Source organism: Acipenser ruthenus, chromosome 7 (assembly GCF_902713425.1).
Source record: "Acipenser ruthenus chromosome 7, fAciRut3.2 maternal haplotype, whole genome shotgun sequence".
Lineage (NCBI taxonomy): Eukaryota > Metazoa > Chordata > Actinopteri > Acipenseriformes > Acipenseridae > Acipenser > Acipenser ruthenus.
Genome location: NC_081195.1, coordinates 12752816 through 12779698, shown reverse-complemented (window position 1 = coordinate 12779698; position 26883 = coordinate 12752816). Strand labels below are relative to the sequence as shown.

The following is a 26883-nucleotide window of genomic DNA, read 5'->3' as shown; positions in this document are numbered from 1 at the left end:
ACATGACATGCGTTCTGTATGGTCTCTGACATGTCAAAGGCCATTATGTTGGTAATGAAGCTCATTTCATTGCTCACCTCGATTTAACAAAGCTTCTGTTTGTTATACACTACAAGTTACAACCTTCAACTCAACACCCCCTCCTCATTCGTTACATAAATTATTTGCTCTAAATGCTGCGATATTTCTCGTAGTTCTCAAAGCTTTTGTTTTAATGAGTTGTAGAAAAACCCACGATTTCGCCTTTTATTGTTCATGTACAATTGAGAATATTTTTTTTTTTTTGGGGGGGGTGGGGGGTTTGGGGGGGCACGGGACGACAAATCTTACTCTCAATTGGTTCCACAGCCATGTATACAGATTTTTCAATATTGATTAGATATTTGTTTATTGAGCGTGTTGTTTAAATATATCGTTGTTTTACTAAATACATCTAAGGTTGTTTCTTTTCTTTTAAAAATCTATGTCATAAAATATACACAACGCACAACCTAACTGAGTACAACACGATTACATTTTAACAATCGACTAGAGACAGTTCGTGATGCGCAAGTAAATAAAGCTTACATGATAATATAAAAGAACAAGCACTTATGTGGCTGTCTGGTTGTGTTTATAATAATAATAATAATGATGTATTAGTGTCATATAATTAAGCTTTTTTTTTATGCACACAATTCCACAGTCCTGCTCGCTATTGAATTCAGGGTCAAACCCACAACCTAGAAATGGATCTAAAGAGCCGCGTTCAATCAGTTGACAGCACAAAGTTTATTTTCGTTGATTCCTGTGGGCGGCAGCAAACTATAGATTTGGGAGAATGCAATCTGAACTCATTATTTCCGTTTTTATTATAACACAAATTACATTTGAATATCATTAGATATATACGAAGAGTTGCATTAATATTTGTCATAGCATGCTACGAGTCACACTGAGTATCCAAAAGTATTTTTTGGTGTGACATTAAAGTTTTCAGCTCCAAATGAACTTTTTTTTTTTTTTTTTTTTTTTTTTTTTTTTTTTTTTTTAGCTCCAAATGAACTGTTATTGTAACTATTAACTTTAGTTGCTTGAATGAGAGTGACCATACCACAATTAATGTACAGTTTGCACAAATAAAATAACAATTATGCGCCAGTTAAAATATATAGATAGGCCTATCATTTGATTTTATAACGTTTTGTTTTCGCTTCTTTATGCCAAAATCACATGAATATTGTCAAAATATTTGGGCAGAATTTAATCTCGAATGCAGTAAATATAGATACAATTTCTATAAATATTGTTATATCAATGCATAGAAAAGACATGTTTATGCAAAACACAAATAAATCCAATTTATGTGGCAGGATATATATATTCAGTGTACGCATGCTCGTTTGTGCGACTTTTGTGGCCACAGTCTGAATGAATGTGTTTTTGCGTGATCCCAAAACTAAACATAGCTAACGGGGAAACACAATTTATATACTTGCAGATTGCCAGTCAACATGGTTTTATGAAACTTCTAGATTCGGTGTGTGTTCTAACACTCAGGTAGAGCAACGATACACGGTGCACACAAAAGTCTTGGAGTTTTCGAAGTGGAAAGGAATTGCTGGCAGCTCATTGGTGAGTAAAGTTAAAGGAATTCACTTAAAACGTTTTGCCTGCCTTCAATTGTTTACTAATGATAAACATTGATCTGTATATAAGTTAATGAGTACTTTGTTATGTTTATGATTTAAACACCGACTAGAAAATGCATCAAGTGAATAATTGTAATGTTTTACAGGAGACTACAATACTTGGCGGTTCTGTTTAAGTTGTTAAAGGTGCAGTGCCTTGTTTCTACGAAAAAGTGTTTTCGAAACTGGTATCTGGCAGTGTAATCAATGCATTTTCCAGACTGGTGCGGCATTAGGAAGCATAAGTGGTACACGTTGTTTAATCAATGCTACAGCCTTCATACTTTTAAATATTACACAGCGTAAACCGTGTCTTATTTTGTTTAAATGATAGGCAGGTCCCTAATGTCAAAACAGTGTGACGTTTATGGCACAACATTTATTTACTGCTGCACCCTACAGATTTTCCAATCAGGTGGCTTCAGGAGTGTCTGTAAAGGAGGGCAGTTATATGTTCTTTAGATTTCAATCTTAATATCATTAAAATAAGTATATTTTAATGATATTAAAATGCAGTAGGTGAATAGTTTATGTAACTGAAAGAAAAACCATATTGATATTGTTATGGTGTTGGGTTATTCCAATACCCCTAACAATATATAAAACACATTCTGGAAAAGTGTTTTAGGCCTTTTTTTTGATGAATAAATTATATGTCATGAAGAGAAAGGTTCCAGGGTAGGAGTTGTGTGCATGCAAAATAATATCCCTACAACTCATTCGCCACACGATGGAATGTTTTTGAAGTTTGAAACAAACACCCGCTTTGAATTGATTTTTGCCCATCTAGGAGATGACCTATATCAGAGATCTACGTGTGTCGCTCTTCTTGTTTCCAGTCTATTCCAGTTCAGGGTTTTCTGCCAGTCATGCCCTTATTACAGTGTCTTTGTTCCAAACAACTTCAATGTTTTAATTGAACCTAGGCGTCCAGTTAAATAATTAAGGACATGTAGGGAACAAGGTCCGAGACTGGAATGGACTGAAAGTAATCATTTTGAAGCTTGTTTTAACTGCTTTCCAACAAAAGTGATAAATTCACTCAAGTCATTGACTTACGGGGTCAAGCAGTAACCATTGGTCGACTTGACTTGACCTTATTAACAGAGTTCATATTTTTTAGTTTACAAATGTTCAAGTTTATACATTATTTTTTTGACAATGTAAAATTAAGTGTTGCAAGACCTAATAATAATAATAATAATAATAATAATAATAATAATAATAATAATAATAATAATAATAATTTTCCTTGCTTTTGTTAATCAATGTAAAGGGATTGGAGCATGGCATCCTGATGATCGCAAATTCAACTGATAATTGGCATAAAATTGGTAAGTTTGTTTCACAAAACTTGGTTGATTAATGGAACCTCTTCATCACCATCAAAACTTAACACATTTAGGTTAATCTGCATCTATTATTATTATTTATTTCTTAGCAGACGCCCTTATCCAGGGCGACTTACAATTATTACAAGATATCACATTATTTTTACATACAATTACCCATTTGTTACAGTTGGGTTTTTACTGGAGCAATCTAGATAAGGTATCTTGCTCAAGGGTACAGCAGCAGTGTCCCGCACCAGGGATTGAACCCACGACTCTCCGGTTAAGAGTCCAGAGCCCTAAGCTCTACTCCACACTTATCATCTTAATGAAAAATAAAAAAAGCAGCAGCTATTAGACCTCTATCAAAGACTGTCTTGTCCATCGTTACTGACTTGCAACAGGGAGATGCAGTTTTTAAGTACTACAGACTATATGGTGGGGTTATTTGCATATCATGAATCTGTTATGTCGGGATAGCCCATTCACACAACAGTATGTACTACTCCTTCATTTGAAGCAGATAATAATAACTTCCAAAGGTGAATAACCAAGGTGTTAAACATATGTAATTACTTCTTATTAACATATGGGCTTAGGGGACTAAATCATATATTTTGAAGTAGAACAATGCAGAAGAATAAGTTAAGTCTAGCTTTCAATCGGTACACAATAATATACTCACATATAACAGTATACATCACAAATACAAATGTGGAATTATATTTAGTAAAAACTAAACAATAACAAGTATATTGTGTGTAGTTATAATGGAAATGCAATGCAGTTTCAGAAAAATAGTAACTGTTTTTATAAGGAGGTGAAATGCCCCACCCAGGAGGTTGGAATTTTTTAGTGTTTGTCATTGTCATTTTGCCTTGGGTTAGTATCTGAAGCGAGCTGGATATACAGAAGCCCAATCTTTCCAGCTGCGCTCTTAAACATTTGGAAACTCCCAAGCAACTTATCAGATGTAGACAGAGGGTGTATCGAATGAAACATTTTTCTGTTTAACTTAATTATGATGGATAATTCTGATATTCCTTAAAGGGTACATCAGCACTACATGAAAAATAAAACATAAACTATCCCACCTTGCTGTTCCAAATGTATTTGGTCATTGTATAATAATCCGTATGCATTCAAACATTTGCATAATGCCGCACTGCCAGTGTCCAAAATCATTCATCTGGAGCATCTCTTCTAAGCCAAAAAACTTGACTTCCGCGTGTACTGTCAGATACACCGGCGCATGCCCAATGAAGCGTTGTATAAGCTGTATTACCTCCGTGTGGAAACACACTAGTCTGTGTGACAAACATGGTCCGTCTAATTTTTCATAAGGAAGGAACTTGTACCTGCTCTCATATTGTGTAGTAGACATTTCACATTTTTCCTTTGCATGTTGTATTTTGATGTATTATTATGATTTAATGTTGCATTCAATAAAAAAAAGTCTGTGCTGTGTAAGTGGTTGTGGGGTGGGGGTGTGTGTGTTGGGGGGTGGGGGTGGGGGGGTGTGTGTGTTGGGGGGTGGGGATGGGGGTGGGGGTAGTGGGGGGGGGGGGGTTGTTTACCTGACATAGCACAATTTCTACTAAGGAAGGGAGTTATTCAAATAGTCCTAATGCTTCTTTCGAATTCTTCTGAAAATGCTGTCACAAAAACAACCGGAAGGATCCTTCAGTAGATTAATTTTACCATATTATGAATCTGGTATATGTCTTAAATTATGGCCAAGATTCTTTTTTGTTACATTTTTAAAACATTTTGTTTAATTTTAAAAACATAAAAGTAATAAAAAAATAAATAAACTTACTGCATTTTTGCAAACATTTCAGTGAGAAGTTTTATCTTTGTTATTGTCTAATTTCCCACTTTCAGTTCTTAAAATTCCTCCTTGTGGAGGATGAATGTAACATTATAAATGAATAGGCTTAAGTGATAGTGCCCGTCGATGATGGCTCTACTGTGTGATAGTTGACCGCAATGAGAGTTATGCGTCCCGAGCCGAAGGCGAGGGTGCTAATGAAAGTCAAGGTCAACTATCACGTGGTAGAGCCATCATCGAGAGTGCACTATCACTATTAGAAAACAATTGTTTTCTTTTAAAAAACACCTTAAAACCTAGATTTACTTTGAACTTGTACTGATTCGTCGGGTACCTTTCCGCTGAGTAAAGACGTTCTAAGAAAATAGTCCAGAACATTTTTTAAATAAAAAGCAAGGATGACATACATATACAGAGAAAAACAATGAGTTTTAATAAATAGATTTCTATTTTGTATTAATTTGTTAGGTTTTTAAACCCCTATTTATAATCCTTGCTTGTTATTGACTGCTTGTTATTGGAGCGTCATTTGAGCTGACAGGGAGTGGATTGGCTGGTGCAGGAGTGACAGGAATAGGATTCACTGCTTGATTGGTTGGTTTTGAGTCTTGTTTGAAGGATCCAGCCGAGGATAGTATGTAGACCAATTGTGTCTTTCCATAACATTTGCTGTCCAATTGAGGGTTTTCACCCACATGACCCCAGCGCCATACTGGTGGTCAAAACAGCAGTGGCAGCTAATGCAAATTTGGTATCTTCCACACTACAGTGTGAGTTATTTGCCACAGAACACACTTCTCACCTCCAGTGTCAGGAACTGAAAACATATAGAGATAAGTGCCAGATTCTAGGAGTTTGTGATCCCTATTGTGCACCGCCTGTGCTTTTTACAGCACTTGTAGAGCCATGAACTCCCCGACCTTGACTTCGGAGATATCTAGATCTGTTTAGTTGAGAACCACTCTCCCTACACAGCTTCCCAGATGAAGGCATATAAAAGTACCGATAGTTATAAGCACTTCATCTCATGATGGGTAAACAACCCTATTGTCTGGCATTTGGACAAGAAGAAGTTCTATATTGTCAAGGCCAAGGTAGGGAATGTTATTGTTAGGAACACGACTGTATCGCTGGCTCAACAAGACAAAATATGATATTTTGAAATTTACCTATTTTCCAGAACATTCCAGATAGATTCAGTGCTGAGTAAATTTATTTTAACCTGGGCTGTGGGCCCCCTCGGCAGCCTAGGGCCCTGGACAAATGTCCCGGATGCCCCCCCCCCCCTTAAATCCGGCTCTGAATTTACATCATAGTTATAGTACAATAAAAGAAGACAACTTTGTCACTCCTGTGGGACAGAGTTGCAGGGAGTGTCCCTGTTATGAATCATCCAAGCTAGAGGGCTTGCAAAGTGCAACTCTACATGTTATCAGACATTTAGCATAGTATCCCTCACTGATAAATCGCACTGCAGTTGAATAAGCTATAACAATTTGTTTTTTGAGTACAAGTGGCAGAAAGGTTTGGCCCAACTAACCGCTGGTAGCGTTAACAAATGTATCATTACTGACAGCATATGTCAAGAAATTATGTAGGGCCTTGAGCCTTTGCCAGCTGTTTGTGACAGTGAAGATCCCTCCTGTGTTTCCATTAATTGCTCTCTTAAAGGCATGTGTCGTTACTTCATTATCACAACAGCTTTCTCACAAGCACCCTATCATTTTGCAGTACTTTTCTAGACTTTTTTTCACCTTGACTCAAGTGAAGCTCATTTATTCTGCATCAATAATAAGTTAACTTCCTGTCTAGCAGGTATTAGGATTGAGATTTTTTAATGTACTAATCAGTGCATAAGGAAGTATTTAAGGTTGCAGACTTCTGCCTTCTTGCATGTTACCTTTTGAAACAGTTGTTGTGGTTTGCTGTTTAGACCAGACGCAGCAGGTTGCTTGCAAGATTTCTGCAAAGTGGAGAACAGCTTTGCTTTCAGTGGCATTTTAACTATTGAATACAATGGAATTAAAATTATGCAAATCCAGTGTGAATGCACACATCACCACGTGTTTGTTAATCATAAGCTATATGAAATAAAATTATTTGGAAAGTAAAGATTGTGGTGGAGGAAATACAAATTCGGTCTATGAAAAATGTAATACTAAAGTCCTTTGACATTGATTAGGTTGTGGTGAGTGAACAAAACCTTTTTTTTTTTTTAACCAACAAAATTGGTTTTAGGCTCTAATTAGGAAACTTCATTGTCCTGGGTACATTTTCCAATAAAGATGGGTTTCAACACCAAAAAACCAACACTAATCCTGAATCACATGTTTCATATGTGTCATATTCACAAAATAAACAAACAGTACCTGTTTGTCTCATGTATGCAGTATTCTGCCTTTGCTTTATCCTATTCATTAAAGAATTAAAACACAGTCCAAAAAGCAAAAATCCTCAATTGAAGTTTACTTTATATAATACACAGTTTCCTAATATTGAAATTATAACATTTTATATACTATTATGTATGCTCTATATGACTATCTGTTTTATGTTTAGAAATAGTTTTTTTGCTGGAATAGTAAGCATGGAAAATAATAAAGCAGAAACAAACTAGCGACTATGATATTAAACAGGTAATGCATTAAATAAATGGAAATTTATATGGTACAATCTATCCCCTTTTAATCCAGGTTTTCAAGCAGGAAACAACAGAAGCAGCTAAAATGGTGATGAACTGACTGGGTGTTCTCCAGCACTTTCTGTGAGTTTTAACAGAAATCTTTATAATGCTGGTATAGAGCAGCTCTAAAAGCAGTTATTAGTGATTACTATGGCAACTGTTCTCCCTTTTCATGCAAGACAAGAGATCAAGCCTGAAGATAGTCGGTAGGCCTCTTTACAATGCTGCTGTGTACAAACCATTCACAGCAAAGCAATTAAACGTGTCAGTTGGAGGCACAGAACGAAGGGCAACAAGATTCTAGGACCACCACTAAGGACCCTGAAACTGATGCCAACAGTGTTGTTGCATTAACAGCTGAATAGGTTCCATCATCTTAACATTACATAGGAGAATGCAACATCCTCCCTGTGATTTAATCTAGTGACCTAGTGGCCAATTGATGGGAAACACTCAGTGCTTTATTGTATGAAGTGTGACTTTACCCACACCTGTAAAATCTGTGCACATGTCAAATATGCATCACAGAATTGATATGATGCCAACTATATTTACAAAAGTTTTTTTTTTTTTTTTTTTAAATAAATAACTGCAGTTTAAACTAATTTTGTCCCCACATATGGCTATAATTAATTATTAACCTCTGGAGTCCCAAATGTTAGTGAGAGTTCTGGGGAAGTGTTTAAAACAAATGGTTTGAATGTGTATCTTATTTTGCCATCAGAAGTTATGGAAGTATTTTTTTTATAAGGGCCTGTGGCGTAGTGGCGGACGGTCAAGGCTGGTCAGCGGCAGAAATAGCAAACCCCAAACACAGAACTTTAGTTTAAAGCATCTTGGTGCACTTTTAATAACAAAATAAATCAAATCAACTAACAAAAGGTTTAATCAAAAATCCCACAAACTCTTCAAAACAAACATATAGTACCCAAGCTCCAGCTATCCCGGTGTTCTCTTACTTTCTTTCTCCCTGTTCAGGCTGGGCAACACATCTTCACTGAACTATATCCAACACACTCTCTCCAAACAAACACTCCTTTGTTCCTTTTATACCATGTCACCAGGGGCTTGATTGATTCCACTCAGTGAATCAATCAAATAATTAAACAGTGCCATGTGGCGCTGCAAGGGTGGCTGTCTTGGTTCCAGCTTCCTTCACCAAGATGGCCGCCAGCCACCAACCTCACACCACACACGTGCACCCAAATTAAGCATGTAAAAATGTGGTAGACTTTCAAGTAAATGTCACCTCAAGTTGTCACCAGATTATTTTCCTGAAACACCTCTCTGTGCATTTATCAAAGCAGACCAAGTGTCTGTGTATGGGGATGGTTTTGTTGCCTGGAAACCCCTGGCAACCAAATCAGGCCTGTTATAAAAGGACAGAGAGTTTACCCAGAGATTAATATTTTCTAAGATCATATTCAGGTGTGCATTCGATTGAAAATCTGTTACGTGGACATGTTCCTGAAAGCCAGTAACTTGATAATTTAGGTACTGTTGTTAAAGAAAGCAGTCCAGCTCAATTAAAGCAAAATTGAAATAAAGTACTATAGTCCTAGTGTATTTAACCCAAGACAGATACTTTATAGTGTCTGTACAAAGTACATCATGAAAGATTAAAATAGAAACTTTACAGATTCATATAAAATACGGCACCATATTTTTTTACTATGTTTTTGTACCTGTCATAGGTCTTGAAAAAGGTTTAAGATGGTTCTGGTGAATAAGTACTGTGTTCCTTTGAGAACTGAACACAAAGATTTTACACACTTTAATTCTAATTTCTCTTAATTACTCCTTAACATAAAAAAATAGACTTAAACTTAAGGGAGAAGGTCAGACAAAAGACCCTACACAGAAAGCAGTACAGTTTTTCCCAATTTTTACCTATTTAAGGCTGAAGTAATCAGATGCTGAGGTAAATATATCCTTTTTTTCCCCACAGGAAACACATCCTGAGCATTGTTTAGCCATTTCTACTGTCTGTTTCATTAAGCTGTGCCACAGCACAGCAGTCAGGCCAAAACCTTGCTAGTTTTGACACACGAATTTCCAAAAACAGTTCACAATGTTATTTTTTAATATTTTTTATTATTTTGATCATGCACGCTCCATAGCCACAATGGATAGTGTATCTCAAAAAGTTGACTGTGGGGAAAAAACATCACAACAGCAGCACCCTTGTTTTACACCATTCCACAGCATAGCACAGCCTGTCGTCAAAATCACGACAGAAAGAAAAACAGTCCCAAGCAATTGATAAATAGCTATACCTAGAGGACCTGTGGAGTGTAACATAGCTTCACTCTCTCTCAGATTGTATCCACTCTGTAGACTTCTCATACACTCTGCATGCTGTATGTCAGTGGTGCGCAAAGTGGGGGGCCGCGACTATGACTAGAGGCAGTTCTGTAAAAAAATATATCTTTTTAAAGGATAGAAAATGTTAAATAAATACATAAATGATAGGTAATTAGTCCCAAGTTATTACCTTTCAAACGAACAAAATGTATGCTAAGTAACGGGGGTGGCATATAAAAAGTTTGCACACCACTGCTGTAGGTGTTGCTTAAGTATATTTCATATCATTTAATTCCTTTACTTGTGCATAACCTACCCAACACTTTACTGTTTCAGAGCAATACCACTATTGACATCCTGATATTTTCTTTAAAAACAAAGAGCAACCAAATTTGCAGTTACATTAAGCACAAACAATTTTAACAAAATATAATGCACTAATAATTGAACTGCCGTCTTCATTTGTCCAAGATTTGATTAACTAGCACCAGACCAACTAAAATACTAATCTTTTTACCTTGGCATCAGTGTATACTGCTATTATCCTAAAAGTGTATGTAATGACATTCCCTAGACTTCTCCTCTTTCCTCGCACAGGGAGGTGTTATAATGTATGGCAGGCATTCTGGTGTATGAGTACAGACAATAGTCTGGTAACTCTATATTGCTGTACATTTTGGGGAACTTAGTTGATTCGTATTCTGTCAGAAGAAAGGGTGAGTCACACCTTCCAGTTCTCTAAGAAGAAAGGAGAAGGTGTTATAACATACTTAATATGGCAATCACAGTTGTCAAATGAAATCAGAAGGGATGTATTGGACAGAAATGTGAGAACAAGTCTTTCAGACACTGCATATATCCATGGTTAAACTGCCTGCAGTAAGAATGGAGCCTGCTTTTCAGAGGTGCTGTATTGACGATAGTGGATTGTGTTTCATAATAGTGTCTTGATATGCATGACAGATGCCAGTTCAAGATGTCTGTTAGTTACAGATATTAGTCATGCGATTGGAAATGTTAAACTGATGACAGCACATCTTGAATTTTGGTCTAGCTGTCACTTACAGAACAAGTCTAGTTTATTAAAATGTAAAGAGATAGCAATAAACTGAACTTTTTTTATCTGATATAACATTTGAGACCCAGTATTCCAGGCTGAACCAGATTCGATAAGCTCTATCTGTGGAGTCTTCTGATCCAGCTATAGACTATGCCAGTAGACTCAGGTGCAACAATGAATAATGAGCATAGGCAGAAAAATGTTCCAGAAGAATCCTTCACTTATTGGATGCTCATTTCACTCTGGGTTTTCTGGGGTATTCTTGCAGTTTGACAATATAAATGGTCTGGCACTACTGGTTCCTTTCTGTGCCCATGAATTGAAATTGTCGGTTGTTCCAATCTGTAACATCCTGGGAGTGTTTGGTTCCACTTCCATCTTGACACATGGCTTACGGAAGATTATATTTATTTATTTCTTAGCAGACGCCCTTATCCAGGGCAACTTACAATTGTTACAAGATATCACATTATTTTACATACAATTACCCAATTTGTTTATTTTTAGCTGTTTTAAGCATTATTAAAACCTGTTCATTATTCAATTGTGCAGAGGTATTTATATCTGGTCGGTAACTTTCCATTGTTTTCACAGACCTGACCCTGCCTGACTGAGTGCGGCCAGGGTGAAGGGAAGTAAACAAAGTTGTGAATCACATTTAACACACCTCGCCTTGCCTGACTTTCTTATAGCTAATCAGAAAAACTTGAAATCCCCTGGGTCCTTGGAAAATTGTTCCAAGTACACTACTATATTAGGAAATTCTACTGGATGGATATGTTAATACTTGTAATATGATAAATAGAAAGAATATGTGTAAACTGGAAAATGTATATAGACAATGGGAGATATGTGTTCAATTCAACTAATTTACTTTCCTATTGTTTATCTGGATATAGCTGCCCGTATCTAGGTAAACATGATGTTCCATTGATTAGCCCAATCTGCTCAAAACAAATACAAGTTGAGTTTTGTGCTCTTGTTAAAAAGAAACATAAACTGAAAGAGATTGCTGGGTATTGTGTACCTGCAAGACCTGTGATATGTACTAGCAAGCATGCATGTTTAAGTTAAGAGTCAGTACAAGTCTTACTTCAGCTGCTCGCCCAGCCAACTTTCTAATATAAAATGAAAATATTATTCTGGGCCAAGACCAGTGGTTATGATGGATTCTTTCGCTCTTCTCATGAACATACATAGCTGAAGTTTTTGCTTACAGAAAGGTCAGTGATCCCTCTTAAGTTTTTTACAGAATAACGAATTGCTGACTGTGAGTAGAAATATCGTTTTTCAAAATGACTTAATTTGTTGCAAGCATTTTATAGGTCTGCAATTAATTAGGGCAGTGCTTTTAGTTCCACCCTAAAGCAGTCTGTTTATAATAATTCCCCTCTCTGCAACACAGAGCCATGATTTACACAGCTGATAAACTATATAGGGTTGTGAGATGTAAGATAACATAATGAATATTTTATTTGGTTTAATTTTGTTTTACATCATCAAAACTGTAAATAGTATCTGAAACAAAAACACATTGGAAATGTGAAAAAACGCCAAGTTATCAAAAGTGCCCAGACATTTAAAGTGGAGATATCAAAAACACAAGCCAAGTTTCAAGAAACCATTTGGACAACCTTGCCCAGCACAAAGCAAAAAGGCACAACTGTAAAACCGATGAGGGCCACGGTTGCCCCAATTGTTTCTACTAACTTGGCTTGTGTTTTTGATGCAAGTTCATCAAAAACACAAAAACACAAACTTTTGTTGTGCCTGAAAAAACACATACTTTTGTTGTGCCTGAAAAACACAAGCCAAGTTAGTAGAAACTTTTTTTTTTTTTGCGTGCGATAGGTGTGACTAGTCAATTTTAAAACATCAGTAAATCGTTTAAATGATACAGACGTCAAAATAAATGCATTCCCTTGTGTATTTCCATGTCTACAATAAACTTGGATGTCCTGTAATATACATATACATGGATAAAAGTGCCTGGGGTCTGCAAAATTCTACAAAAAAAACTTTGGGAGAAAAAGGAGGAGGACATTTCTACCTTACTTTGGCGACTTATTTCGCTTACTGTATGACAGGTTGTGGAAGGGTGTGGGTATTCACTGACACGGGAGACAGAAGGGTGTACTTGAAACACCGCACAGGTGCCCAGTTTTATTTATTTGTTTATTTTCAAAGGTGCTGCACTCGGCAGCGTTACCCCGACCGTTGCTACCCGCACGGCCCGGGTCCCCGTCCTACACTTCTCGGCTCCCTCAGCCTGCTTTTTATGTACTTTATGGGGTCTGCCCAAAGTTTCCCCGATACAAATATTTTTTTTTAGTTTCTTCTGTTTGGGGTTTCTTTTCATTTTCTTTTTCTTTTACCAGCCGTGCTCGGTCCTGGAGCAGAGCTCCCGCTGGCTCGTTGTTTCATCTTATAGGGGCAGAGCTGAGGGAACAACAGAACGTGATTTATAGGGCCAGCAAGCCCACCAATGCCTGCCTCTCAGCCACTCGGAGAGAGGGAAAGCCCACACACCCTCTCTCCCACCTCTCTGTGTCACTGCCATGACTGACCGGCGGATATTGCAAGGCTGCTGCCCTCTTCCTGCAGCACTATGAACGCACCAGAAGAGTCAGCACAGCTCTCCCCCCGTTACACAGGTATTGACTTTTTTTTCTATATTTTCACCTAAGAGTGTTGAGGACTACAAATTAAAAGTGAAATGGTGCTTTTGGCTGATTTTCTTTTGCTGCGCCAATACCCTGAAAATACATAAATTATCCTTGCTGTGTAGAGAGCCTGGCAGTTCTCGCTGATAACTTGGTGTGAGGAACTACCTTTCCTCTCAATGTCACTAATATAACACAGGCAGGAGAATGGCTCAATTGAGAAAACTGTTCCCTAAGTTAAGAAGACCAAAGCTGAAAAACTAATGGTTAAAAGAAAACCTTCCATTTGCATATGTGTCTGTCATGTCATGTACATTGATTTTCATTGTCGATTGGCGAGTGCAGTTGTTTTTTTAGAGGTTGTCTAAGTTTTAAAGTATTAAAGTACCAAATAAAAGGAACAATATTTTTTCTGCTTGTGTTATACTTCTCAAAGATATCCCTGATGAATACAAGATTCTGTGCTGCTCAGCTCTCTGTCCTCAAAAAAGATGACAAGATGTTTGGCGAATGTTATCTCCCTTACAATGCTCCATTCTTTTCCTCTAAGAAGAGAGAATAAATTAGCATAGCGTTTGCTAACAAACCCTTGAGGCTGTGTCAGTCAATTTACAACCATCAATAATGTTATTTGCATTACAAACTTAGTAGAATTTTCTTTTCTAATCTGCCCTCAAAATATAGGCTAGTTTCCTGATGATGTTGAGAAAAGATTTTGTTTGGGAAAAGTTGTAATGTATTGTTTTGTGTGTTCTTCTTCATGTTATTTCATCTTCCTATTTAAGGTGTCATTAAAAACAGTCAACCATTATCAAATATATTTAGACCGGGACACCAATAAATGAAATGGGTCAGCAGCTGTAGCACAGAAGTAGAAGGCTTACAGTTTCAGCCTGAAAACACATATTGGATATTTAAAGTACACAGTAACATGCACATTTCCTGCCAGAGTTTGCACGTTTTTGAAACACCATAACCCCCTGCCTTTCACATGTACATGTGCAGAAATAATCACCTGCCCACAAGATTGGTACACAGACAGTGCAAATAAATCAACGCCGCCTTGGTTCTGCTGAACCCTGTTACAGCTCAAGGGTGTTTGAGAATTATGGTGCCTTTGTTAGAATGGTGGTTTGTATGTAGTTCTATTCGTTAACTACCCGTTTCTCTGCACCTACGTGCTAAAGGATTGTGTTCAGTTCTGCAGCCACAAGACCTTCTGTTTGGTAGGTAGGCTGTTGCCAGGAGCCCAGGCCTGTGATTGGACATTGCTTGGTTGATGAGTAAAGCCTGTAGTTCCGCCCCCACATCCTCTTGCACATACAGAGCCAGTGCTGAGATGTTAGGATCTGCCTCACTTACTTCACTCGCCCTGAATTTGCTCTAGTCATTCAACTGAAGCACACAATAATTGACTTGCCTTCTCTATAAGGAACTGTTAATGATGCTAGCCAGCTTTAGCACCGTGGAATCGCAGGGTAGAGTGTCACCAAAAAGTCACCAGAAAGACATCTGTTAGACTGAGATTTGGATTGTAGTGTATATTGGATTTTCTTTCCATCTTCAAACAATTGCAAACAACTGGATGTTCTTGGGATACAGCAACTCAGGTACTGTTTCGGTTTGTGCATTTTTGTGGTTATTGGTTTGGTTTCTTGCAGTCATTTTCACAGGAAGTATTTTTCTTGTGTTTCAATGAATGGTGTCTTAATGTTTTTTAGTTTAAGAGGAACATCAAATATAACTTTGAAATGTCATTTTGTGAAGGGCCTTATGAGTACTGGGATTCACTTCTAGTTTTGGCACATTTATCAATTGTTTACTGGGTTATATCCATGTGTAGTACTTTTATTTTAACACACTTTAACTCCAGCAGTCCAGCGTATGATTGGTCTGACAGTGGAAGCCAGCACATAAAGATGCTGTGTAGTTAGATAAGAAAAAAAAGCCCTGTCCACTTTATCACTATGACTCTGGGGACTTTACTAACCAGAACCACTGTTACAAGACTGCATAACAGTCTGCTGAGTCCATCTCTGTCAAGATGACAACACAGATAATGGCATCTGCTTAGGAAAAGTGTTGTGCGATGAGGCTGTTAATAGAGGAAGATGTGTCACCTGGAGCAGGTAGACTTAAAGACAATCATACAGGACGCATAAAAAGCAGCAAGGTATCCAGTATTAGTGCATGTTATTGATTGCCTGAATGTATACATTTCTGGTATACATTTCAGCAGTGTGGAGTAGTGGTTAGGGCTCTGGACTCTTGACCGGAGGGTCGTGGGTTCAATCCCCGTGGAGGACACTGCTGCTGTACCCTTGAGCAAGGTACTTTACCCAGATTGCTCCAGTAAAAACCCAGCTGTATAAATGGGTAATTGTATGTAAAAATAATGTGTAACAAATTATGTAATTAAATGTAAAAAATAATGTGATATCTTGTAACTATTGTAAGTCGCCCTGGATAAGGGCGTCTGCTAAGAAATAAATCATCATAATAATAATAATACACTGGAAGTACAATGTGCATTCACTAGTCCTTGCCTGTTTATTATAGTACTTACAGTACCAGTAGACTAAACAGTAAATACTAACAGAAGCTGAAAAGCTCTGTTCTTGGTGTGGGCACATAAATATTGGATATAGCAAGTTGACATTTCTTTGAATTTTAATGAGTTTTTTTTTTTCTCCAGTAAAACAATCTACATAACTTCTGTTCCTAGGTTTAGCTTCAGTTAAGATTCATATTATTAACTATTTCTTAGGTGAACCTCAAAAATATGATCAGTGTTGGAGGTTTACTACTGCTGTATAGGTGCAGTTGTTTTTGGAATCGTTTCACTGAATCATTTTAGTCCAATTTTCCCTTTGCAATTGGCTTAGGTTTCCGTGGTGTCTGCTACACAGCTTTCTGTGTTTACAAACAGGCAGTATGGTCTAGTTGACTTTCTAGGAAAACACATTATAAAAGGAAGCGTGCAAAACATCAAGGGGGAAAGGATTTGATACCTTTACTTAACTGGCACATATTCATTAGACAACAGAGTCAGACTACAGTGCTGTGAATATTAGTTCATTTCGTTCTCTCTAGAGCTTCAACAGTCTATAGAGGAAGAGAAATAAGAACAAAAACATTCAAGCATTACTTGGCAGATGAATTCCAGTAAACACAGAAAATCAAACTGAGCGTGACACATAATGGGAAACACTTTTTTTTTTTTTTTTTTTTTTTGCTGGACTTGTATACATGATATGTATTACATTATTTTGCTTACTCTAGCAAGATGGAAGTAGAATGTGGCTAGATGCAGAGCTTTTAAATCATAGGGGGAGAAAAATCAGTTTCCAAAATAAGCAGAAATTATAGACGTGATTTTAAAATAGATTTACAGTCTCGTTTTAATAGTGTTTTTGTCTCTGAGACCAAGCCAGTTGCTAACTAACATTTAAACAGAAGCCTTTTCAGAGTTTCTGTATTTGTCCATACTATAAATTCTCTTTCTAGGTAGTGAACTGTGAAAAGCTTCACAAACGTGTGTTCTTTAACAAATAACCCGAGGGAAGTACAAACTGTTTCATATTTAGTCAGTTAACTTCCCTCAAAGGATTGTTTTCATCTTAGGGAAACCTCTTGTACTGTACTAGACCATTATATGTAATGATCTATTTATGTAATATTCATGGCCTATGGGAGAATATAGTTATAAAATCTCTTTTCTTTGACAAAAAAAATGATGAAAAGGGTGCATCTTTATAAACGAGGGGTCCATTGAGATACCAAGCTGGCCAATTAAAGCAAGTCTGAAGTGGTTATTCAGACCATGTAAATGATTAGTCCTGTATTTTATATTGTACAAGTACATACTGAACAAGTACATATTACAAATATTGGGACACTCTGTTTGCCAATGGCGAAGGTAGTGTGCTTGACGGTTCCCAATGAAATGTCATAATTGGTCTGTGGCATGCATTTGATTTTATGTTTATCCTGGCACTTGTAAAGTATCATTAGATCAGATGGAAAGTAATACAAATGGCTTTCAATTGATGGGTTTGTTTTATTTTTGAAGTGGGTTCAATATGTTTCCAGCACACAATGTTTTGGGTTCTAGGAATTTGGTACGACATCTGACTTGAAGTGTCACCTCTGAAAGGGATGGAGCAAAATACATAAAAACAAGCATCTGTTCTGTAACTATGTGAATGTTGAGAGGTTCTGGTCTGCCAGTACTAGGCAACCATTAACAGCCGCAATGTCTCTGAACAGATAAACAGACAGCTCTGTAATATAAGCTCTCGAACTGGGAAGTAGTTCATGCTGGTAGCTTGTTTTTTTTCCACAGAATGAATAGCTTGACAAATTATATGTAATGTTCTTGAATAGAACAGAGGATTCTTGTTTTTTACTATTACAAGAATGCAATATATTGTGTTGTGCCTTGTTCTGCCTCGCTGTGTGTTCAGGTTTAGCTAAGAACACAGTAGGACAGCAGCATTAATAAGGTTTTTTATAGGGGTCAAACAGAAGAAAAAAAGATGTTGCATATGTTTCAGTATTTGTATAAATGCACTCCCCCAACTCTGAACTATTTTCTGTGTGCTGTAGTCTGAAGTCTCAGCTCTCTGTTTTATTGTATCTGTTCATTCAGCACTGGGAATGAAACACTGGCATCCAGATGCACATGTGGGAGGCTCCTTCAATTCAACATGTTGAGCTCATATTTTTATACTTTATTATACTACTTATATAATAATAATGACTGAATGAAAAATTGACTTGGAATACTCTCTAGGTGGGCAATGATTTAAACTATGAGTTTCCTTAATAATACAATAGGATGCATGTCACTCACAAGAGGGATATAGTGGAGCTGGCTGGCAGTCTGTAGGTGGTCCCCTCTTACGAGTTATAAATATATCTAAAGAACTGCTTATCCTAATGTAATTTTAAACAGATGTTACGGAGACAACCAGTTTATGTGGTGGCAGGTTGGTCAAGTATTCAAGGGAATAGGCAATAAAACAATAATTTAGAATCTAGTTACTTGTCATAACTCACACAGCCACCGTTTAATGATTTTACAAAACTTAACTAGATGTCGTTGTTAGATTTTGTAGAAGGCTCTGTCACCTTTTAAAATGAACATAATTATCAGGGAATGCAACATAAAACACTTAATTTCTCCAGTTTATTTGATTGAATCGGAATACTTTTCATGCCTAATACTGTACATTAGACATTTCAGCAGCTGTGATGTCACCTTTCTAAGGCAGTCTGCATTTGTGTTTACTTTTTAATCTTATTTTTTATAGTGCATTTTACTGATAGATGTTTTTTTATATTTAACTAATGAGTCACTCTTGACCCTTTTTCAGTTTTCAAAGGTATAGATAGCCCATCCCACTCATTCCATTAAGAAATGGTTTAACTTTGGCTAAAAATACAGTAACTGTGGCTAAATATTGTCTGTTGCATAAAGATAACATTTTATTGTCTGTTTTAAAATAGTAATCAAATTATTAGCCATATAGACATCTCCTGATATTTAAAGTTCTGTTACAGAAGTTTTGTCAGATAATTTTACTTGGAAATACGGTACTAAAGGAAACAATAAATTCAGTAACAAACATTTTGACTACTGAAAACATTTGTCATTGAATTTATTAAGTTTCTTTAAGTATTTCTAAATTAATTGTTTAATAGTTCTGAAAAAATACTTTACTTGGTATATCTACATATATTACTATTGGGTGATTTGCAGTTATGGATAAACTACATATACTGCAAAGGGTTTTGCAATCTCTAGATGTAAGAATCCTGTTTCATGAAGTATGTAAGGGGTAATTTACATTAAAAAAAGACTTATCATTTGACCAGCTCAAGAACCTGTAGCTGTTTGGCATATAAACCACATCAGCTCTCCACTGGGTTTATTCAGTGGAAAACAGGTTCTTGATTTAACATTCACCAGTCCTGGTCACAGTACCCAATTTTAGCTGAACAAAGATGCTTCATACCATGCTTCACTTTGGAACTCGCCATCAGTGCAGAAATTCAAACCAAAACTAGTAGCAAGTACCTTCTGGGTTTATAAGTTTGTAGTGGTATGTGATGTGAGTCACTACCTATCATTGTTCCTTCATATTGTAGTTCATAACTTATTGTCAATTGAATAATTAATTTAGTTGTGGCCAATTAGAGTATAAATGTAATGTCCATTTGTAAACAAAAGGACTAGCTCAGTGACCTATGTTCTCTTACTGAAATAGTATGGAGTTAACAGTTGCTGTGATTTTATTAAAATGGATACTTTACACAAATACATGCAGCAGTTTTGTTAGACATTTTGGTGTGCTGTATATTTTAAACATGCGATTTTAGTGAGAGTGGTTGGATTTTCTGTGGGCCCTAAATTTAAATATACCCACAAAAATGATTTTGAAATCCCAGAAAAGTTAGTCTGATACAATCTCTGCTTCCTCAGATATCGAAAGCTAAATGAGACTGCAAGGACCCTCCTCCACTGCCTTTTTATATAACTCAAAAAGGAAACGACAACACCCTGTTGAACCGTCTCAGATATGTGACGAGTGAAACTTACGGTTGTTTTTGTTTGTTTTTCTTCTGTATTAGTAACTGTACTGTCTGCAAACCTGATGTAGTAAATCCGTATTTGATAAGCGTCTTGTGAATGACTTGATTTCAGAGCATTTTATTGTACAATGTGACTCAAGATTGTTTAATGGAACAGAGTGAGCATAAGGATGTGAGGAGGAAATGCAGTACAGTTTTGTGTCTATGAAGTAATTTCCTTGCTCTGAGTTCCTTTGCTCATTCTCCCATACCATCCTCTACAATAACAGACAAACACACGCTTCCTATTTCAGTGCTCTTGTGACCTAGCTGTGTGTAGATGTATGTTTTAATCCCTGCTAGGCATATACTGCTGAGCATCTGATAACCCACTTCCTGTCAAGGTGTGCTAGCTCTTCCTGTTTTGTAGTGTTATGAATTAACGGCCTGAAGAGACTGCATCCTGTGATAAGAGACTATGCACCAAGGATGCTGGGTGCTTCTGTGTTTACATTTTGGAGATGAAACATGAACAATATTCTGTAACACATCCAACAATAGTAAACTGGCTTCTATTATTTTTAGTCAAATATTTTCCCATTGCTTTCTCTTCCATACCATTAGACCACAACAAATGGCACTGCCGTGCAATATCTGCTACAGGAGACAGGACAGGAAGTAACTGTTCGTAAATTCCTATCTTTAGCATCTAGTGACAACTACTAGTGTACATGTGCCACTGTTGAAACATTTAGCTGTAAAATATGTTAAAATTGTATAAAAGCAAATGATCATTGGCAAGTTTGTGATAATGCTCATTTCTCCATTAAAGACTGAGGAGCGTCCTTCACAAGAGTTAAAGTAACTACAGTACATACTGCTATAAGTTATTTGATTTGTACACCCCACTGTCATCCATTGGGGATTTCAGAAGGTAGCCTGTTGGATATGCACATTGGGGTTACCTTTAGTACCCTAGTACAATTTGGAGTGGTGTTTCTACATTTTTTCTATTCATCTTAAGGATTTGCAGTAGTTCGGCTTTTCACCTCTCCTACCTTTTGTTAGAATGTAAATATGGTTATTTGTAAAATGGTTTGCTCATAACGTCACTGAAAATAAGCATTTGCATCCTTTCTCTTATTTATAAAAGTGCAGCCAGATGCATCCTGCAGCTGCATTACTCTTCCCTCTAGTAGACACTTCATAAATTTAGATCTTTTGTTTGACGGCTTGTTGTGCAAAGTTAGTACTCTTCCAGAATTTAAATGTCCAGCATGTGAAGGAGACATTGCTAACTGATGCACGATTTGGGGGTCTTTCATATGTACAGGTCCATTTTCCATGTACTCCTTATAGAAATGAACTTACTAAACTTTTGCGCTGATGTGTGATTAAACATGGACTGAAATTCTTATTAAAAACTAAAGCATTACTGTTGCAATGGATTATATCTGGTAGCCCCATTAACTCCAGTTTCACCCTACACTGTAATAATAAAAATGTGTCAAAATTGGTTGAAGAACATTTAGTAACAAGTTATGAAAGTGGGAAAAACAGAACCTTATTAATAGTTCAGTCTCTTCATATATAGCGGTAAATATTATATTTATATGCTATGTTTGTGAATGCCAGATAGAAATATGCTTTTTCAGCTACAGATTTCTTTAGACTGTGATAGAAACAATAATTAAGGTGTGGCAGGGTGGAAGCCCTGCAGGTGTAAATAGGCGTGTGAATGTAAATTTGGCAGGATGGGGTTAAATATATCCCTGCCAGGAATCACAGGTGTGGCCATTCCATAATTAGGTAATTGCCACACCTGTGATTGTTGGCGGGGATAGATTTAACTCCATCCCTGCCAAACTTATATTCACACACCTATTTACACCAGCAGTGTTTCCACCCTACCATATAAGGGTATATAAGGCTTTGCCATTACAACTGCAGAATCTGCCTAAATGACAACAAGTTCAATGTATGGAAATTTATATTGTTGTAAAATTATCCCATTTTGTATTTTGGTGGATGTGCGCTTACAAGATTTCGATTCCATTTAAAATAATACACCTTCGGTACACTCACACCACCCCTAATCTGTATGCTTACATCCATAAGGTCTACACACGTTTAACTACATATTGGAGAGATATATGCATTTTTCACATTATATCTTTTTTTTTGGTTTTGTTTTTAAAGATTTGAATTTAAATGTTGTAAGTATTTCAGTACATTTACACTGGCAAAATATTTTATAAAGCCAAATGAAAAAAGGCACAGCTCACTACCGTTTGGAAATGCTGCTGCTTCTAGGACAAGCAATATATCTAAAGCTTTGGCCAACATATCAGTAAAATCAGTATAATAGCCTGCTTTTGTGCTAGAAGGTTGCACAGTAACAATTGTGAACTTCTTGCAAACCAACAGGATTGAGCCAAAGCATTTAAAATATTATTTACACTTACTAGGCAATGTAGAATGTATTAAAATGAACACAAAATGTATTAGTTACACTTTGAGAATTTTTTTTATAATAAATACATGGAACAAACAAAAGCGAATTAAGCAGACAATCAACCTGTTTACTTGCCTTTGTGCTACAAAGGCAGCCATTGGCAGGCTACCCGGCTCTGCACATTTCTCATTCCTGCCCTATCTTGGAATAAACAGCACACTGTTTTGGATGACCCCGCTTGATTACCTCTTAAGAGGATGTTTATGAGTGCAGCAATTCCAAGAGAGACAAGCCAAAACGTCAGTTACTAATTCAGCAGTTAGATACTTCAGAAGTGACGTTTTAAGGCACTTTACACCTTGAGAAAACCTGGAGCAATGTCTTGATCGCTACCATCACTGTGGCCTAAAGAAACATTAACAAATAGGCAATTCTGGGTATTTGATTCTATTGCTCATAGATAGTTTTATTTGTAGGACAAAAACACGATGCATTTTATGTTTACGATGTGAAAGTGCATTGCTTGTGCTAGGTCTTTCTACTGCAGAGCTGAACAGGAAACTAAGACTAAGAAAAACAGTGAGAGAAAAAATGAACTCATCACTGCAGACGGGTTACGCCAATGAACAGCAACATACAGTAAGATTGGAATAAAAAAGGTTGTGGAATTACGGGTTAGAGAGATAAGAAAAATAAGTGAAATTAGTTAGCAGAAATCAGAAGCCATAACAGTAGTACAGTATTTCATGTTAGATTTTGAAATGGCACATTTTTCATACAAAGCAGTATGTAATTCAATATGTCAACAAAACATTATTCATCAGGTTAATTCTATAGGGTGATGCAAAACTTTTGGCCATAGCTGTAGACAATTTTAAATATTCTTGTCTTGGAAAAAGACATACTTCCTTTTGAGCAGGGTTCATGAAAAACCTAGAACATTTCTTTCTTCATTATCTACGGCAGGATAGGGTGTGGTGTGGGTTTGTGTGGTGATGAAAACTGATGGGTACTCATACCAACCAGAGCTGCTGCAACAAAAACTTGGGATTTAAAAAACACAGAATTGCAGTCCTAAATTATAACAAACCAATATAATTAAGTGTAATTCCTTTCCAAAGAGTTAATGGGATTGGAGAGCATCCTACAGGGGTATGACCTGAATTCATGTTTAGCCTTAGAAAACCTTCCAGACTTTGAGTCTGAGAAATATAGTAACCCGAGGTATGTATCCTTGTAAGGTAAAGTTGTGATGTGGAAAGTTCTACAAAACTTTCAAGAGTTTGGCAGAATTGTCAAACCACAGATTAAGTTACCCTCCTACGGTAACTGTGTATAATGTGGTCTCGCCACATTATGGGTAACTAATGCATGTGTTGTCTTAAACTTTAAAAAGAATGTGAATAATATTCTTAGTGATGCCTCCCAGTTGTAGACAGCCCAGGCAGAGGCTGGTAGAGTTTCACCACACATCTCAATGAGCCAGAGAGTGAACATTTTGCTTTTCCATGAATCTGTTGGTTGCCACATTAAAAGTAATATTCCAAAGCTGTCAATTTGTCTGCTTTAACTTATATTTAAATAATCGTTAAATATAATAGGGCAAATTATTACCCTGGATAAATTTACTGGAGTAAAGCGCTGCTTTGTATGTTTTGCTTTCTATTTTTTAAACCAAAAAGCTTTTATTATCTGACTAAACCTGGTTATTATTAGCTGAGCATACCATAATCCTCTGAATGGATAGTCCCCTACAAAACAGATTACCCTACAAATAGAATGCAGAATTATATTAGTATTTTAGGCATGTCATTTCATGCTGGGAAGTAAACAAAAGCTTTAATTAGCCTCTGAAATAGCTTTACATTTGCATGATAGCACAAAGCAGGACATGAGTTATCCTTGACCTATTGTATTTTGTACTTTAAGTGCTTTTTAAAATTGCAGACGTGGAGTGAAGAAACAAGGTAGATATCTTGCAGTACATTGTGTCCTGTAGTATTTGACTCATGGAGTATCTCAACAAAAATTGCAAATATAAATATTTTTACTATCCAAAGCCTGTTTTCAGCTTGGACAAGAAAATGGAAACACCCGAGAGTTGTAGCACACACCTTTTGGTAAATGGGCTGTTCCTCACATTACTGATTTTAATGTGTGTTGTGACATGTATTCTGTCTATATAAAATCATAATTAATGCAAATATGAATTTCTTTGAACTAAGAATGAATCCATTGAAGGTTCAGAGATATTAACAAATAGACAGGACATTAGAGGTGAGACATAGCATTATGGGTATTTTGTTCTATTGGATTAGCTTCTGTTCGAATCAAAGCCTTTGTTTTTATTCCAAGCCAAGCATTATTATTAATTTTTTTGGTGTGTTTCTTGATAATTAAGACAGTAACAGCATAAAAGTATGATTAGAGCAGCTGACCTAATTAATTAAACACATCATACTAGGCACATGATGGGCTATCTGGTTAAAGCATTCTGTTGAAATGTGAATGGAAGGGGTTCCTAGCACTACTGTAGCTGGTGTAGCACTCAGTGAAAAAATGATTTAGATGGCTCGAGATGTGTACTGCATACTAATTGAGCATTAACAAGCCTCTACAACTAGCTTTATGAGCCTGCATATAATGACAAAAGAGCTAGATGCTGTATGTAATACATATGCTTTACATGTTAAGTTAGGGAGATACAACAGTGATTATTCTTTATCTGGACTTGGTTTATGAACCAGGTTATACATTCAGTTTTACGATTACCAAATTTCATAATGGCTTAAAATGAGTGCTGGGACAAATATCTGAATATTCGAACGAATATTTTTTTACATGTATTTGGATACAAAAATCAGATGCTCGTATTGTGAAATGCCTCTCTTGAACAGTACCCTACTCGCTAAAAATGAGATTTTTATATAGATTGTATATATTATATATTTTTTTGTTGCGACTTTCTGTTATGTGGAATTATTATTATTATTATTTATTTCTTAGCAGACGCCCTTATCCAGGGCGACTTACAATTGTTACAACATATCACATTATACATTATTTCACATTATACAGATATCACATTATTTTTACATACAATTACCCATTTTATACAGTTGGGTTATTACTGGAGCAATCTAGGTAAAGCACCTTGCTCAAGGGTACAACAGCACTGTCGCCCACTGGGGATTGAACCCACAACCTTCCGGTCAAGAGTCCAGAGCCCTAACCACTACTCCACACTAAACAAGAACCAAAATGGTGAATTGTTTTCCCCCTTCGTTTTAAACGCCATTTCCACATTTGTTTTATTTGAAGTGTTTAAAGATAATTTTCAGTTTTCGTTTGCTTGTTCAGCTACAAAAAGGCACAAGTAAACCTCATGTTATTACTTTATGAAAATGTGTCTATGGCCACTGTTTACTGTGAAGAAACAGCAATGGCAAGGAATGAAAAAAAAAAAAAGAAATGCGGTGTCAATGTTATGTACTATCATGTACTATTTATTTTGTGAATAAACAAAACAACGTAAAGTAAGTCCTACACAACTTATTCTTTACTCCTGGGATATTTTTCTATTTTAACATGTTACATATTTTAAGGTCTTGCTGTAAAATAAAGGCGCACACACAGGGGCCACGGCCACACCCCTGCTGGTGGCGATGATTGTTTAGCCTGGTATCTAGTGTCCGAACCACTGGTACAGTATGTGTACCAATTTATGTATATATACAGTATATATGGCAGGGCAGTATATAGGGCAGCAGTGTGGTGTAGTGGTTATGGCTCTGGACTCTTGACCGGAGGGTTGTGAGTTCAATCCCAGGTGGGGACACTACTGCTGTACCCTTGAGCAAGGTACTTTACCTAGGTTGCTCCAGTGAAAACCCAACTGTATAAATGGGTAATTGTATGTAAAAATAATGTGATATCTTGTAATAATTGTAAGTCGCTCTGGATAAGGGCTGTCTGCTAAAAAATAAATAATAATATATTAACTTATAACATCTTTATAGACAAAATAATTCAAAATGTTTCTATTTGCCATGTAATTAGAATAGGTTATATCTCAGTTTCTAATACCATTCCCCTATGCTGAAAAAAACATATTTGAAATTGGGTCAAATTTGAAATCATACATTTTTCTATGCGTCAAAGATCTAAGCATTGTTAAGGATAAATTGCCATTCATGTTCCTCCTATTATCTGAAGGGAAAATCTTTTCATTCTAAATTGTCTTCCATGCGGCCATAAAATAAAATCTGTTTTCTGCATATAGTGTAGAATATACACTGCTGCAGCCCAGT

The 26883-nt window shown here is 36.5% G+C and overlaps 1 protein-coding gene across 2 annotated transcripts in view; it reads left to right on the top strand.

Moving 5' to 3' along the window:
- Positions 1–1407: 1407 nt before the first annotated feature.
- The window catches only part of LOC117415071 (paladin-like), a 94496-nt gene continuing 69020 nt past the window's right edge, over positions 1408–26883 (top strand). The window contains exons 1-2 of one of the 2 annotated variants that reach the window (XM_059026396.1): positions 1408–1614; positions 2947–3004. The gene's annotated coding sequence lies outside the window, so the exon portion shown is untranslated. Of the gene's footprint in view, positions 1615–2946; positions 3005–14797; positions 15153–26883 lie in introns of those variants that run through there. The other variant, XM_034025010.2, reaches the window with a different exon arrangement.